Source organism: Protopterus annectens, chromosome 7.part1, assembly GCF_019279795.1.
Source record: "Protopterus annectens isolate FY-2018-M chromosome 7.part1, PAN1.0, whole genome shotgun sequence".
NCBI classification, from domain to species: Eukaryota; Metazoa; Chordata; order Ceratodontiformes; family Protopteridae; genus Protopterus; species Protopterus annectens.
The window spans coordinates 401,751,105-401,766,763 of record NC_056740.1 but is presented as its reverse complement, the minus strand read 5'-3'; the positions used below and the strand labels follow the sequence as shown (position 1 = coordinate 401,766,763).

The window sequence follows — 15,659 nt, the reverse complement described above, 5'->3', positions numbered from 1 at the left end:
CAGTGGCTGTTATCTGCATAACACATGGCACAGAGTCACAGGGATGAAGAAAGAAATGAAAGAACTGCTCCTTATTAATAACTACATTGTGCATTCAAAAAAGAAATTAGTGAACTTGCACAATGAACAAGAAAAAAATGGGTATCAGACAATGAATAAACACACACACATTACATATTTAATGGCTGCAGTACTAGCATGCGACTATAATTAGGTTTTAGATCCAGATTAACGAGTCCCCTAATTATTACAACATATACAAGTTTAGTCACTGGGCTTCCAACAAGCAGCCAGGTGTCTGTAATTTGCATCTCTACTTCTGCACTTTTCTTGCACTGCGGTGGTGGTGCTGAGGTAGCGTTGTCTCCTCACAGTTAGACGTTGCCCGTTCGATTCTCAGTTAGAGCGTCTTCTGTGTGGCGACATGCGTGAATGGGCATTCCTTCGTTGAAGGTTGTGCGTTAGGGCTGGCAAGCCAGCACGTAAAAACTTACTGCCAATCATTAGTGGTCTGGAGTTCAGCTGTGGCGACCCCTAACCAGGAAAAGCCGAAAGACACAAACAAACTTCTGCACTTTTCTTCTTTGCACTGATGCACTTGTCTAGGGAATGACTTGGAAACTACACTTGGAAAGCTAATATTCTAGTTTAAGAGTTGTGGTGAAAATCAACTTGTTAGTGTTGACAGTGGACAAAAGGAGATCAGAAACTGCCAGCAGTTATGAAAATGAAAAGTACACACAGGAAATATTATCCTTTTTATTTATTAAATTTCTTTACTGTGAAAACAGAGATTCTGTATTTATTTATACTATTTTAAAATGTTCTACACTATTTCACTAGAATTTGAAATTATTCATTCTCTGGAAGAGACATTAAACCAAGTTGTCATTTGCTTGAGTTGGTGGTAGCTCAGGTGGATGTGAAAGATTGCACGGTACTGATCAAAGAGTACAGGAAGTTCTCCAATACCCTGGCTAGATTTTTTTCTAGTAATGTAGGTTTCTCAGTCTATAGCTGGGTAGTAAAGTCATTAAGGAAAATTATATTGGGTTTAATGCTGAGTGACTCCAGTTCCTGTAAGGAGGTGTTATGGCTGCCTTGGGTCATAGTTGGAGCTCTATAGCTAGCTAGAATATGGTAATGGACTTTACTAATGGCAGGTTCGACATGAAGAAGGTCTAATGCATCATGCTGCTTGTCCAACCTTATGAAAGTCTCTTCTGGATGAAGACTGAGACACTCCGCCTTTTCCCCCAACCTGCATACTAATTGATTTTAATGTGTGCAAGGCATTACAATATTGCACAACCAGAGTATTTTCCATTGATTTTAACTATCTCAGTCAATACATAGACATCAATGTCTTCTAGGGTGAGGAGGGCTTGTAAGCAGTGGAGTTTCTTGTTTAGGCACTGATCAATACACCTTCACATTTTCCTTTGCTTTTTTATGTTGGTAGGCTTATCTGGTTGTCATCAGCTACATAAAGGCTCCGTGAGGGTGGATAATGTCTTAGCTAATATATAAAAGCCTACAAGGGACAGGTGCAGACCATTCCTAGCAAAGCAGTGTGGATTGTCGATCACATCCTGCCAAGCAAACAGATATTGTACCCCCTTTGAATGACACCAAAAGCTAAGCCAATTATTGAAATTATTTTTTGCTCATATTGCAGAATCATCCTCAGAGAAGGTAGAATTCTGCTCAGTGCTAGGATCATGCATGCATGGGACACACAGTCCAAAAGTTCCATCATGTCTCATATCATATAGTCCAGGGAGGTACATCTCCAGTTATTACAGCTCACGTCCACTGTGACAGAGTCATATTGGTACTTGTCATTGAGAGACTTGAGTGCATGTGTGATCTGACAGATGCTGGCACTAGACAAGCAAGCGACTGTCACTTTTTCCATGCTCAGTCTGGTAAGAGGTACAGCTGTATGCCTTATAACAGAGTCACCTATGACTAGAATGTTTAGTTGGGTATATGCCTGCCTTATGGGCTTAGCATTCATGGGTTTGGAACTCCTAGTGATATGACAAGTGGAATGATTTGCAGGTTACTTAATGCCTGTGTTAAGTTTTGGAGGTATTTTTAGTTTAGATATGTTGATCTTATGGACCTCAGCATATAATGGATTATGTAAAAATTATGGGGAGGTGTGATCTGTGGTGTACTACCAATGATCCTAGAATCTGAGTTGTCTGTGTGAGAGATGTTAAATTCCAGTGACATTATATACATGTACATTTCTCATACACACTGCAGTATTAGGCTGACATCAGACAGCATGAGACGATTCTTATATTGTCTCAAGATACCCATCTCCAGCAGGCTGGATATAGACATTGTGGGAAAGTGCTGGTCCATGGTTTCAGCAGGACTGAATTTGGGGCAAGAGTGTCTAAAACTGCTGTGAAAGGTAGTTTTTTGGGGTAATGGGGGAATGATGTCCTAGGCATGCTTTACTGTAACTCAGTGTCTTAGTTGCATTAGGCATAGTTTAGTTTAGTTGCAAAATACAGTACTGAAGTCTGTTAGATATGGCAATGCTTCTCATAGAGAAGAAACTCTTGTGCAAACAAACCACTATAGAGTGCGTATGGTCAGTGAGCTTTTATTTCTTCCATAATATCATCATCTGCACAGAGTAATGCTGGCATATGTGGAAAATTAGGGTGAGGTTTATTGACAATGAAAAGGGTATTTAAGACTACCCATCTAATTAACCCAATTTAGTTTTACAGACAGACAATTTGTTGCTTTGCTTGACGTATAAGGGGAATTTACTCCCTAAACAGAAGATATTGGACTGTAAATCCATCATTTCAGCAGGTTGTATTTATGTGTGGAAGAAGGTTTCCATTCTGCAAAACACAAGAGGCACAAAAAAGTCAAAATTCACTACGCAAACAAGGGGATGTTTGTTCTGCATTTCAACTAAATCCTGATGATGACACCATCAAGTGAAAGTCAAAACACACTCCTCTCTGGTACTTTCATTTTACTACATTCCATATAGGTTTTATTTATTATTTATTTATTTTACATTTGTTGACCGGGACAGTCCAACTGGATTACAAGTCCATTTTCAGTGGAGGCCCGGGGAGAAAAGCTCCAAGAGAACAATTTTTTTACAAAACATAATTTTAAGGACAGATTTTTGACATACAATTTCCACAGAAGAGACTGACATACATATTAACTAACAGATAGGATACATTCGTTCTCTACAATATATTAAATTTTAGAGATATTCCTAAGTTTAGGATTCCTGCGATAGATTTACTATCAAAGTAAAAGCAGAGAGACGTAGAATAAGGCTCCGAGAGAGCAGATGATGCTCACTATAGTTGAGAAGGATAACAAATTGATTTACTATATGTTTTCACCTGGTTTTAGTTGAGAATGATAGCAAATTGATTTGCAATATGTATTCTCCTGGTTTTAGTTGCTTATGGAAAGCACAACATTGCTGGGGTAGTTTTCCCTAACTCCTGGAGAAATGGGATGAGCAGTAGATTAACAGTCCTAAGTGGGTACAGTACTATGACTGGTTAGCTTAGCAGAGTTACTTAAGTTAGGTGAAGTGTTCTAATGAGACATTAGCCAGGGGGGATACAGGAGCAGTGTCGATTATTCAAAATTTGAGTTTTAACAAGTTTCTTGAACTCTGATGGGGATTTGTCAGTTATGTGGGCAGGAAGGGAGTTCCAGGTTTTTGTTATACAGTGGCTGTAGACAGACTTACCAGCTTCATTGTTATATTAGATTACTTTGAGGAGGATTTGTGTGCTAGACCTCAAGGGCTTGGCAGTTGTATAGGGTTGCAAAAGATTTTGTAGGGCTGGGGTGTTTTCAGAGTTATGTATTATTTTGTGGGCTAGTGATAGTTGATTGAGTTGAAGTAGTAGTGGTAGTTCTAGACAATTGAGTTTTTTTAGGCATTCACAATGATGTGTTCTGATGGGAGAGGTTTAGCGAATTTGGCTATCTTATTATAACGACTATCAAGTTTGTTTAGGTCAGATTTGCAGAGATTTGTAAGCACAGGGGAGGCATAAAGTAGGGTGGATAGTAGAGGAGTCTTCGATATTATAGTTTTGGAGTGGTCAGTGAGGAATTTTTTATTGCAATACAGTATGCCAAGTTTTTTATGTACTTTTTTTATGGTCATAGAAATATGTAGGTCAAATCTAAGGTTATTATATATTTCAACCCCTACGAGTTTGGTTTGATTTGTGGGTGTGATTGTGGTCTTGTTAAAGGAGAAGATGAAGAAAGAATCAGTGGGAGGTGTGGCTCTGTCGGAGCTAAAGAGTGCTAGCTTTGTTTTACTTGGGTTCTGAATGAGCCTTTGGTTTGTAATCCACGTTTCTGATCGGGAAAAGCATTCTTGTGTTAGGGAGTGAAGGATGTCAATTGATTTGGCTGCGCATATTATGGTGGTATCATCTGCATTTTGCACTATTGAGGCTTTAGGAATACTGTTTGGGAGCTGATTGGCGAAGAGGGTAAAAAGAAGTGGCCCCAGGATAGAGCCTTGGGGTACTCCTAGGTAGAGGCAGGGATGGTTTTGCCACATAACAGCTTGTTTCCTTCCCTCTAGGTAGTTTTTGAACCTGGAGATGGCAGGGGTGGTAAGGTTTACAGTTGCTAGTGAAAGGAGGAGTTTATTCTGGTTAACCATATTGAATGCTTTGCACAAGTCAAGGAAGGTGGCAGATACAAGGAGTCCATTGTTTCTGTGAGTATTGACAATGTTGGTGAATTCTGTTAGTGCGGTGGTGGTGCTATGGAAGGGTCTAAAGCCATGTTGCTGTGTTACTATTAGATTATTTTCTAGGGGATATTTCATTAGTTGCTTGTGTATTACCCTCTCTAAAATTTTACATAAAGGATAAAGGGGGTAGTATGGCTATAGGGCAGTAGTTATTGAGTTCCAGGGAGGTTCCCCCTTTATGTAGAGGAATGATATGTGATATTTTCCATAGCTTGGGTACTATACGCTTGGAGATGGATCTGTTAATTAGGATGGAGATAGGATATGATATGGCTTCTGCAGTCAGGTGGAGGTATTCAGCGGGTAATTTATCTGTGGCTAGAGACATTGGTTTGAGCTTGTGGAGTAGTTTTTCAATGGATTTGGTTGGTTCTGGGTGGAAGCTGAACTTGGGGCAACTGTGAGTTGGGAGTGGGGGGGTGGATTTGCAGGGGTGGGCATGTTGTCATAGGGTTGGTTGTTTGCAAGGGTCTGGATGGTTTCTGTAAAGTATTTATTAAATTGAGTGGGGATGTATTTTTGGTTATCTATTTTTGGGAGTGGGGGGGTGGATTTGCAGGGGTGGGCATGTTGTCATAGGGTTGGTTGTTTGCAAGGGTCTGGATGGTTTCTGTAAAGTATTTATTAAATTGAGTGGGGATGTCTTCTTGGTTATCTATTTTTGGGGTTGGGGTAGTTGCAGTGGCGGCTGGTGACTTCAAATCACAGGGGGGCTGCAGAGGGCGCTGAAATGGGCAGGGTCAAAGGGAGGGTGGCTGCATGACAGCTTACTTAATAACATTACTGGAATGCCAGTCAAAATCAAGTAGAAACAAGCTCAAGATACATTGTAAGGATTACTGTAGGCTCTGTCCCGAGTCCCTGCTGCTCCTCTTGCAGTCCGGACGCCCCCATATAATCCTGGCGGGTCTGTGCTGTGTAAAAGCACAGATTCTCCTTGTGTCCCCCCTATGGGGGGGCGGCACTGCCTTGAGCATGCCGCATAGACCGATAAGCGGGGACTCGGTCTGCATTAAGTCTTTTTATTTAAAATTTTTTTTTTTTTTTTATTTTTCTTTGGGTAGTTGTTTTACCTGGTTGTAGAATAGAGTTAGTTGCTGCCTAAAATTTTTATGGGTTATTTCTGTGCTTATCCTGTAACTTTTGGTAGTAAGATGTTTTGTCTGTTTTGGTGAGTTTTTTGACTTTGTTACATAGTTCAGCGTATATTTGTTTGTTCAATTGGGATTTACTGTTGAGGTAGTTGGTCCAGGCCTTGCTTCTTTTTTTGAGGGGGGATTTTGTGTCTGGGGTTAACCAGGGGGCATATTTAGTTTTAATTCTTGTTGTTCTGGAGGGGGCATGATGGTTAAGGGTGTTTAAGAAGGTAATATTGAAATATAATACAGCTTCATCAAAAGGTAGTTTTTTTTAGGGGGGGGGGCCAGTTGCACATTTTTAGGTTGTTTAGAAAGTTGGAGCAGTTAAAGTGTTTTTTTTTTGTTTCTAATTAGGTGCGTAGATATTTGGTTCATTTGTGGTGAATTTGATCCGAGTAAGAATGTGGCTTGGTGGTCACTCAGGGTGTCTGGTAGACACCCTGCTAGGGATATCAGTAATGGGTTGGATACGAGTATCCAATCTAGAGTGGATTGGTGTTTGGTTCTCTTGTCTGTTCTTGTGGGGGAAGCGATGAGTTGGGTTAGGCCATGTAGGTTAATATGGGAGAGTGAGTTATGACTGGAACAGTTTTGCCAGTCAGTATTAAGGTCTCCTAATACTATGCTTTCCTGGGGGAGGGAGTTAGACATCCATTCTAGGAGTTTTTCTGTAACACATTACACAACACAGTAACACTACGTACTGAAAAACAAACATGGTTATATAGTAACTCAGCTCTTGAAACATATTACAATGCCCAGCATTGCGGAAATATCTATTAATTTCTCCTGCCTTAGTTCCTGTGGCTCATTTTTCCTAAGCTATGATGTTTCCTGCATAGTATGGCCATACATCACAGATGATATAACTTTTTACATTACAGGAATTTTATTAAATGAAGTCTAAACCTGAGAGAATTTGGTCTCACGTAATCACCTGAAATTGATAAATCGGTAAAGGTTGGCAAAAAAAAGTAGAATCAAGTAAAGACTACACATTGCACAGAATGCAAAAACAGTGTATGTATCGGCAACAACACCCTTATTAACCAGGTAATCTCCACGGAAACAAGGATTATTTTACAAGGACAACACAAAGAGAAAGAACTCCATATAATCAGTAAACAGACAAACACATCACACCACCTACAACTGTAAAAGTGTTGTAACAGCAATAAAACAGTTATAGTAACTACAGTTTTAGATATGATACATATGTTACTGCAGCCAGGCTAATAAGTGCTTTGAAATGACTAGACAATCAGAACATTAATGTGGCAAGTTGAAAGATATCTAGTTAATAGTAATGACTTTCTAGATAATATGCATTCAGTTTTAAACAACCACGGCTTCTTCAAGATTTGCATAACACAGACTACATGTGAGACAGCTATCACCTGACATCATATGGTAGGATATTTCTAATTTGGGAGAAGCCACAGTAAAAAAAAGGCAAGCTTTGCAGCTCTTATTGCGGGCAACAGTGAGATGATGTCACTCACTTCATATCCTGTATTTCTTTAAAAAAATAATCATATTTCAAAAAAAATAATCATATTTCAAAAGTTGTATTGCACAATTTGTACATGCTTATATAGTGGATTTACCAGCAACACAATCCACTGCCTATTCTACATTATGCTGTACTTTATGCATATGTCGATCAACCTGTGTTCACCCAATGCACTTTTCTTTATTTCCGACACTATAAAGGCGCTACAAGTTCTACAACAACCATTTCACTCAAAATGTATCAGGTCCTAGTACATACGTGTGTAGATGACACAAAGTGGCACTGGTTACTGCACAGAGTTGAACTTTGATCGCTACAAGTAAGCATTGCCAACACTACACCACAGATAATAAACACATCTTCCCGAGAAAACCAGTATCCGATGGTTTTCCCACACCCAGAATGTGAGAGTAAGTGCACGCAAAGAATGCAATTAGCTGTAAAATATTTTTTATCGTTAGACACACCGCCTATTTAGCAAAAAGGGAACAACCTACCGATTTGTGTCCAGTGAAATTTTCTGTATATGCCAATGTGTGATCACTAGGGATGAGTTGTAATTCAGATCTTCATCAGCCAACAAAATGAAACTTACTAGAAATCCATGTGTTTCACTTTGAGCTGCAGCGGTCATCAATAAGCAACTTCCTGGTTCAGCGTGGGCGTGTCACTCTTAAAGGCGCAGTTCACCATTCACGCTGGGGAATACCTGAATAAGGACTTTATCTCAGTCTGGGCGCTTTAAAGCAGGTAACAGGGGCGTCGGCTGAAGTTTCAGACTTGTGCAGCAAATTCTACAAATGCTCCCTTAGACATACCTCTCAACTGTCCCTGATTTGACACAATTTTTAGCTCTATCCCTTCTAAAACGAGTGACTATTGAAGACATGGTGGTGAGTTACTCTTAATAAATAATGACACTAACTTCAGGAAATGTATATTAATTCACATTATCTTATTCTGTTTACACCACAAGTTAACAGTACTAATATTTAAAAAAAGTGTCCCTGATTATTTCTGGATTTGTTCCTGATTCTGTTGATATTTGTCTCTCTTTAGTTGAGCACTACGGCTACCTGTTGCACCAACATAACTACTTTTCCCCTTGGGCCTGGGGTGAGAATGCGTATTAAAGCTGCACTACAGATACTAAATGTTTAAAAAAAAAAACTTTATAAACCTTTAATTTGATGGTGACATAACATAAGTAACAGACACTCGTGAATGGACATAGCTTCTTTGGAAAAGGTCATTGGCATCCGGACAGGTTGTGTCATTAACATATGCAGGTAAGAATACATTTGTAAGATACTGAATACACCAAAAAAAGTTAACATAATGCTGATGGATTGTCACTGGTACCTTATACAAACTCTGAGGAACCAACAATTCTGCAACCAGTGGATCTGTACTGCATAATTTCTACTATAAATAGCTATTTGAAGGATGGACCAATATTGCCACAAGTGTATGGGTTAGTCATAAAAGGAATGCCTAGAGGTAACAGACTACCTGTCTCTACTAGAAAAAAATCAGTTGTCTATATGGTAATGAGTTTTAATATGGGTTCATAGGGAAGTACTACGCTAGCTGCCCCTGTGGGCCATTTTAAGCCTAGCTAGTTGTTGTTGTGTCTTTTGGCCTTTCCCGGTTAGGGGTCGCCACAGCGGAACTCCGGTCCGCTAATGACTGGCAATAGATTTTTACGTGCCGAGTTGCCAGCCCTGACGCACAACCTTCGATGAAGGTACGCCCATTCACGCATGTCTCCACACAGAAGATGCTCTAGCTGAGAATCGAACCAGACAGCATCTTACTGTGAGGCGACAATGCTACCGCAGCACCACCACTCTTAGCTTAAACCATTTGGCTAGGAATTATTATGTAATGTTTAACTAGTAACTCAAGTTATGCCATATTCCAGAAAGTACAGTTGTGTAAAGTCTTACTATAACAGTAGATGTCCTTCTCTTCCCTGTTGCAGTATTCCTAAATATAAGGGGTGTCTCGGAGATCTGTCAGTGTACGTTAGATTAAAAGACCTTGTTTGCTCCGTACATCACATTTATGCTCCCCGCACAGAACATAGGGCATGAAAGGGACATACGGAAGCAACTACTCAGAACTGACTTGCCCCAGTAGAGAACAAGGGCAAAGGAGACATGCACAACCAGAAGGAAAAAATGCAGAAGAAGCAAGACGGGGTTGGAGGGAGGGAGCAAACTGTTATGGTATGATTTTACACAACTGTACTATGTCCTTCTGTATCACTGTTGTAGTATTCCTAAATATAACAGAGAATAAAAAAGCTCAAGAAACAGAATGGGAGGTGGAAGGTTGACAACAGTCCTCAACAGACCCACATAAAGTGGTTTTAGCAAAACCTGCTCTGTCCCTAGAAATCATATCCATATACTTCTTAGTAAAGCTATGCACTGAAGACCAAGTAGCAGCCTCAAGGATAGATGTGGTGTCCAATCCCTTGAAGAAGGCACCAGAAGAGGCAATAGCCCAAGTAGAATGAGCTTCTAACAGAAGCAGACAGAGACTGGCAATGAAAAGAATAACACAAATAAATGGCCTTAGAAATCCAGGAGGAGATGGTTTGTTTAGAAACAGCCAAACCCAAATACCTACGATAAAAGGTAACAAAAAGCTAACCAGACTTATGAATAGTCCTAGTTTTATTCAAAAAGTACCTGAGCTGTCTGTGCAAATCCAAGGTATGCAGGATCCTCTCCATAGCAGACTGAGGAGAAGGGAAAAGGAAGGGAATTGTACTAACTGATTTAAGGACAACTCATTCACTACCTTGAGCATAAAAGAAGGATTAATATGATGGGACACCTTGTGGAGGAATGGTAATAAGGGCCTGGAGCTCAGAAACCCTCCAAGCAGAAGTAAAACCAGCAACAAACAGTCTTCCAGGTACAATGCTGTAAAGAAGTAGAATGTGCAGGCTCAAAAGAAGCCTGAGTCAATTTCTCCAAAACAAAATTAAGGTCCCAAAGAGAAGGAATAGGCTTTCCTGAAGGCCTAATATGCAGGACACCTTTAAGAAATTGTTTGACCTCAAAATGAGAAGTCAAAGGAGGAGTCAAGGGCAGACAAGCAGAAATGGCTGACAAATGGGCCTTCACAGAAGAATAGGCCAGGCCAGACTGGAGCAACTCACACAAATAAGAGAGGACCAAAGGGACCCTCACTGAAAAAGGGTCCTGGTTATTAGCATGGCACCATACCAAAAATCTTTTCCATTTGGACATATAAGATTTTCAGGTTAAGAGTTTCCTTGCCTCCTGTAAAACCTAGAACATGTCCTTTGAAAAGAGGTGCTGGAAAGGGTTCAAAACCCTATCAGCCACAATGTCAGTTGCAGAGTGGACAAGTGGGGATGGATAAGAGACCCCTTGTCCTGTATGAGGAGACCCATTTGGTGAGGTAGCTTGTGATGATTGCCCTGGGCCAGATGCATTAAGAAGGGGAACCTCTGCCAAAAGACAGGAAGCTGTCTGTTCAGAGGGGAGGCAAAAAGATCTACCTGAGGAATACCCCACTGATGGACAATGTCCAGAAAGAAGTCTCTATGAAGCATCCATTCGTGAAAAGGATTAATACAATGGGACACCTTGTCCCTGTGAAAATCCGAAAAGGAGGAATGGTCATAAGGGCCTGGAGCTCAGAAACCCTCCAAGCAGAAGTAAAAGCCATCAACAAAACAGTCTTGGACCTGCTCAGAGCATCTGCCACAAGATTATGCTTTGGAGGAATGTACACAGCCTGAAGAGTTAACTGATAACATTCCAAGCCTGAAGCACCATCCTGCAGAGGAGATAAGAGTTCATGCTCACTTACATGTTGACACACCACATCAGTGTAGTGTTGCCTGTGTACACATTCAAGGGGCCCAGAGAGAACATGAGGTGAAAAGCCGAAGGGCCAGATTCAGAGCCCTCATCTCTTTGATGTTCATATGGTCTGACTGCTGATGGGGAGGCCAAAGACCCTGAACTTTCAGGTGAACCAGAGATGCCCCCACCCCATGTCTAAGGCATCGGTGAACAGGTCTTCAGAAAGGACTGGAGGCTGAAAGGGCCAGCCTGGGTTGAGAGCGAACTGTCAAATCCACCACTTGAATTCTTTCTTGAGATGGGAAAGGACAAAGTCAGAGGGTGACAATGCTGCAGCCAAACTGACTTGAGGTTCATAGGTAGGTACTAGGCTATCTGCCTGAAGGCATTTATAAGCCTAGCCGGAATGTGTTGGCTTTCACCACCCCCTTAGATTAGTTCCCTGTGCCTCTGTCCAGTAGAGCCATTGAAATGATCCCTGGGGTAAACTTTCTGTTTCCCATCCACTCGTCAAGGTTTCTTTTGAAGAGGGTTAGCGAGGAGCTCTGCCTAATGTAGATTGGAATCTTGTTCCAGAGCATGGGAAGTCTCTGGGACAGTAATCTATCCCTCCAGCATGTCCTATTTATTGTTGTGGTGAGGTTTAGATCCCTGGAGCATGTGGCTTGAGAGGATATGGTTTTCTTCAGGTGGAGCATGTCCATCAATTCTGGGTTGGACATGGCCTTGTATGTCAGCCAGAGATCACCTCTGAGTAGGCGGTATGCAACCGAGTACAGCTGCAGTTTCTTCAGTCGAGCTGCATAGGGCATCTGCTTGAGGCCAGTGATCCTCTTGGTGAGGTACTTCTGTGGTCTTTCCAGTTGTTGCAGGTGTCTTGTAAGGTAAATCCCAAATGGGGCATTGTACTCTATGATGGGTCTGATGAATGATGCATAGAGGGGCCCAATGACCTCTTTCGATCTGGATGCAAACTCTTTTGTGATTAAATGGGCCACATAGAAGGATTTTCTAACCACTTTGGCAATGTGATTATCAAAGAAGAGGTTATTATCTACTTGGATCCCCAGATCCCTTATTACGTCTTCTGTATTTAGGGGGTTACCACCAATGTGGTAGTTTGTGGTTACTTTGTTTTTTTCCAAAGGGGATGACTATGCACTTTTTGGCATTTAGCTTGAGGCCATGGTTTTGTCATCAGGTATCTGTCTCAGTGAGACCCTTTTGGAGGATGTCTGTGTCAGCCGGAGAGTCAATTATAGCCCCTAGTTTGCAGTCGTCTGCGAACTTGGTCAGCCATAGTCCTCATGTGCTTGCCTGTACCTCTAAGAAGTATATGCCAAACAGGAGGGGTCTTAGGACTGAGCCCTTGGGAATGCCACTTGTAACCGGTTTAGAGGTCAGACCTAGCTCCCGCAACTCTTATCATGTGAGTTCTGTCCATGAGCCAGTTGGCAACCCATCTCTTGATGTAGGGGTTTATGTTCAGGCTGGTGAGCTTGTCTATAATACCTGAGTGGGGAATGGTGTTGGAAGGCCTTTGCAATGTCTAGGTAGGCTGTGTGGACCACCTTTCCCTCATCTATAGCCTTGGTAACTGTCTCAAAGAAGTCCACCAGGTTTAGGTGGCATGATCTGCCCTTAACAAAGCTGAACTGGGTAGGGTCCAGTGTTTGGAGGTTTCCAATGTCTCTGTTAATGAGATCCATGATGATGCACTCCATAGCTTTGCAGACCAAGCTAGTCAGGCTTATAGAGTGATAGTTCCCGGGGTCCATTGTGGCTCCACCTTTGTGGAGTGGAATAACCATTGCTGTGCACCACTCTGTGGGCACATAGCATGTGGAGAGACTCAGTTTAAACAGTGTGTTTAGGTGAGGGGTTAGTTCATCTTTGATCTCGTGTGGGATGCAGACTGGGACACCATCCAGTCCCATAGATGCTGTGTTTCTGGCTTTGGAGAGGGCTGTTTTAACCTGAGTGTCTGTGATTTCAGGGTTACTACATTCTTATTGTATGTTTATGGGCCCTTTTGGGGGTGAGAGGGGGGTGAAGTTTGCACTGAACCTGTCTGCCAGGATGTTGGCTATATCGGTCGGTTCAGTGTATTTTGTGCCATTCTGCACTAACTCTGAGCAGATCTGAGAATTGCCACTTAGATTCTTGACATAGCTAAAAAATGCCTTGTGGCTATCTTTGGAGTCCATTGTAATATTCCTTTCGAAGCTAGCCTTGGATGATTTTATGAAGGAATGTAGTTTATTGCTGATACTGATCAGGGATGTCTTCCCTTCTTGGGATTTTACTCTTTTCTGTACTAGTTTCCTCCTTCTATTGTATAGCTTGTTTATGGCAGGGGTCCACCAGACTGGTTTCCTTTTCTTGGAGGAGTGAGTCTTGGTTTTGTTTGGGATAGCACGATCCATGCATTCTTGTAGGTGCCCGTAGAGTGCATTAGTAAAGGATTTTGCAGCTTGGACAGCATTATCCTTTAGCATGGGGGCTTTGAAACTTCCCACCTCGGTCTTAAGTAACGAAGTTTGCTTTTGAAAAGTTTTTCACAGTGGTTTCTTTGACCGGGGGTGGTGGCAGAATGTGGATATCCAGAGTGATTAGTTTATGGTCAGCTCTAACCAGTGAGGGATTGACCTTCAGTGTGGAACACCGGTCGCCTATGTTGGTGATGACCAGGTCCAGTATGTTGCTACCTCTGGTGGGGGTGTTGACCAGTTGATCCAGGGTGTTTGAGTTTATAAATTCTAGGAAATGTTGAGCAAGAGAGTTTGTATTTGAGTAGTTCTCCCAGTTAATATTTGGGTAATTTAAATCACCCAATATTAAGGTGTTTGATAGGACCGTTGTTTCCCAGTGTTTCCAGGAATGTGGAGTGGGGTTCCTGGGACATGGTGGGTTATCTGTAGCAAGCCATAATTTGAATAACAGTTTTGCCCATTGTTAGTTGCACGTGGATGATCTCTGAAGCATCGTGCTGTGCCACTAACCCGGAGGTGTGGTTATCCTTGATGAATGTGGATACTCCCCCACCTTTTGTATTTCTGTCCGGGTTTTGTGGCCGAAATGTATGGTATGAGTTGTAGTCTGGTAGTGTTGGGGTGCTCTCTGGAGCCTTAAACCAGGTTTCTGTTACTGCACATATATAGATTTTCTCCATACTGAGGAGTGCCTCACTGACGTTTCTGCATGTGCAGTCTGGCAAGAGGAAGCATTGGAATAGAAGAGGCCATGAATCCCAGGGCCTGAAGAAATTCCCTGGCTAGCATAGTCAGGGAAAAAGAAACTGAAAGAAGGTTGTCAGTGACAAAACCTTTGGAGGCAGAAGAGAAGCCAGCATAGGCACCATCTGAATCCTGCAACCCAGATATACATGATCTTAAGAGGGAATCAGGACGGACATTTGGAAGTTGATAGTAAACCCCAGACTTTGAAGAAGAGAGATGGTGAACTGCAGATCCTGCAACAATTGGCTGGGAGAAGGTGCATCAAGCAACAGGTTATCTAGGTAATGAAATATCTGAATGCCTTGGAGCCTGCAGAAGGCAATCACAGGCATCTAAGAAGAATAGGACAAGGACCCCTGTGACACCCCTGCACTGGCCCAGTAATCAAGAAGCCTCAATCCTTACCACTGGCAACAGTGAGGGACATACATATTGGGAGGATAAGTACACATACAGTAAAGTGCAATTTCCCTTAAGAGCACACAGAGATCACAGTCAGTGTGGGGCTGGTTTCTCCAGATCCCCAATAAGACTCCCCACTGGTACAGCTATAGGGTTAAGATCTCAGCTGAGGGGCCACGCCAAGACCTCCAACACCCTCTCTGTCTATCCAGTGCTTCATGACCCTGCCCAAGTAGCTCACACATAAACACACACACATATTTGAGACTTGATTTATATACAAACACATACACACACCTGGGAAAGGCTGGCACAAGTTTACTAGCTATGCCCCCTTCTGCCCAGACTATAAGGTAGTTTCATAGGTTCATAGGTGTGTACTAGGCTAATGACTCTGGAGCCTTTATAAGCCTAACCCATAGGATTACCCTGGCATCATGCCGCCTGACCTTAGTTCCCAGTGCATCTGTCAAGTAGAGCCACTGGAGTGATCCCCGTGGTGAATTTTCGATTTTCCATCCACTCATCAAGATTTCTCTTGAAGAGGGCCAGTGAGGTACTCTGTTTGACATGTATGGGAAGTCTATTCCATAGCATGGGCAGTCTCTGGGTTATAAACCTGTATCTCCAGCATGTTCTGTTGATTGTGGTAATGAGGTTGAGGTATCTGGAACGAGTGGTGTGGAGGGATTGGGATTTCTTTAAATATAGCATTTCTAACAGAGC

The 15,659-nt window shown here is 42.0% G+C and overlaps 1 protein-coding gene across 1 annotated transcript in view; it reads right to left on the bottom strand.

Moving 5' to 3' along the window:
* LOC122807796 (ubiquitin-like modifier-activating enzyme 1) overlaps nucleotides 1-8,089 on the bottom strand; it is a 2,541,412-nt gene extending 2,533,323 nt beyond the window's left edge. The window contains exon 1 of the mRNA XM_044078854.1: nucleotides 7,939-8,089. The gene's annotated coding sequence lies outside the window, so the exon portion shown is untranslated. The remainder of the gene's footprint in view (nucleotides 1-7,938) is intronic.
* Between the last annotated feature and the right edge of the window lie 7,570 nt (nucleotides 8,090-15,659).